At 48.6% G+C, this 2068-nt stretch overlaps 1 pseudogene; it reads left to right on the top strand.

Moving 5' to 3' along the window:
• The first annotated feature begins 384 nt into the window (after positions 1–384).
• Positions 385–880, top strand: LOC139437592 (heat shock protein HSP 90-alpha pseudogene; annotated as a pseudogene).
• Positions 881–2068: the final 1188 nt, after the last annotated feature.

Below are 2068 nucleotides of genomic sequence, written 5' to 3'. Positions count from 1 at the left end.
GCACTCAACTCTGTAGTGGATGTCTAACTACTCACTTAGTGTGTGTAGCTCATCAAAAGTGGTTAAAATTTTTTTTTTAGTGGGAAGCATATTTATATTCCTGCTCATCTCAAAGTATTCTTTTTCTTCTCAGCAAAACCAACATCTTTGAGGTTTGCCAGATTAACAGATAAAATATGTGATGTCCAGCCAAGTTTGAGTTTCAGATAAACAATGTATAATTTTTATGTTCCGGTTATCAAAGAGATTTCAAACATTGCAAATATCTGAAATTCCAATTTAACCGGATGAGGTAGGCTGAATTACGTACCCCGATTTAGACCGGCTCTTAATCTGCATTCCTGTGAGTGAGAACCTATTTAAGTACTTTGGGCCCCTTTAAAAATGTTTGAAAATCTCTGTAAAATCATGAAAGACATTTTGGAGAAAAAAGTCAAAAAGGTGGTGGTGTCAGTCCACTTGGTCCCATCCCCGTGCTGCTGCACCGTCACGAGCACACACGGCTGGAAGCAAACACGGAGAGAATCATGAAGGCTCGAGCCCTAAGAGACAGCTCGACCACGGGCCACATGGCAGCCAAGAAGCGCCTGCAGATCAACCCTTGTCATTCCGTCATCGAAACCTTAAGGCAAAAGGCAGAGACCGACAAGAACGACAAGTCCGTGAAGGGCTGGCCAACTTACTCTGCGAAACCGCGCTCCTGTCGTCCAGCTTCATCCTGCAAGACCCGCAGACGTACGCAGACGTACAGGGAGATCAAGCCGGGCCTGGGTATCCATGAAGATGACCTACTGCTGACGACGGCAGTGCTGCTGCGTCGGAAGAAACGCCACCTCTGGAGGGAGATGACGGCACCTCGCGCATGGAGGAAGTGGACTGAGCTTTGCCTGCCCAACTCTCCACGTGTCCGGTAGTCTCTTCATTCCCACCAGTAATATATTTTCATGGATTTTTTTCTTTTGTTTTTGTTAACATTTTAAAAATCTGCGTGGCATGACAACTACTTAAGGGGGGAGAAAAGATTTCTTTCTACTTGGAAGTGTGGTACTGTGATACTTGCGGCACCAAGGCAGAGCCCGTGGTTCTTTTCTCATTTCATGTTGGCTTGTGTTTACTGATTGAGGTAGCATTTGTAGTGAGATGGATGTAACCTAATGTTAACTCTGTGGCCACCAGCGTCGAGCTAGCAAGCCGATTCCTTTAGTGGACCGAATCTTCTCTCATTGAAGTGTGTGTTCTGAGGCATATACGCTGATGTTTGAAAGAAAGCTTTACGGACTTGAGTTTTATCTTAGATCTACTTTTTAAACCTTCCATCCCCTCTAGTTAAAAACTTTGCATGTACTAGACCACTAGAAATTAGTACGTTAACCAATTCAGTGGAAGCAAATATCCACAGGGCTTGTTTTCCAAAGAAAAGCCTGTGGAGCAGCCCCATTACAAGCTCAGGAAGCTGTTGTGAAGCGGTGAAGACTGCCGGCCTTGACGGGAAAGGCAGTGCCCGCATCCTGCTGTGTTTTAAAAGGTGGAAACAAATGCTGGGGAATAAAATGAAAAGTTGCGTGAAAAAACAAATGTGATTTTTTTTACTTCAGGTGTGAATGAGGGTTTAATCCAGGTTACCTGAGGCCTTGGAAAGAGCCAGAAGCAGGAACCAGAAGAGGAAAGAAAGGATGTCACCTTGAGACAGCAGGCAGGGAAGGAGCCCCAAGGGTGGGACCCCCCAGACCCCCCTAAAGCCCCCCAGACCCCCCCACCGGGCCCCCAAGCCCCAGGTCCCCCCAGGCCCCAGGCTAAAACAAACCTTCCAGCCGCCGGACCCCTCAGAGCCCGCTGTTCCAGCCAACCCCTTGGGTGGTGGTTGTCATGGCTGTCCCCAAACCAAGACTGTGCATCGTGAGCTTGAGCTGGCAGCCCCACTTGGGCCACTCCTGGAGTGTTTGTGGAACGTTCTGAGGGAGCAGGGAAGGGGGGCGGAAGGCAGGACCACCCCTGCCCAGGCTCTGGCAGGTCACTGTCCTAATGGAAGGGCAGCTGGGATGGAGTCCCCTGGTGACTGCAAGCCCCA

The sequence above is a fragment of the Dasypus novemcinctus genome, chromosome 25 (genome assembly GCF_030445035.2).
Source record: "Dasypus novemcinctus isolate mDasNov1 chromosome 25, mDasNov1.1.hap2, whole genome shotgun sequence".
NCBI classification, from domain to species: domain Eukaryota; kingdom Metazoa; phylum Chordata; class Mammalia; order Cingulata; family Dasypodidae; genus Dasypus; species Dasypus novemcinctus.
The sequence above is the reverse complement of the archived record's forward strand: the minus strand, read 5'-3'. Positions and strand labels throughout refer to the sequence as shown.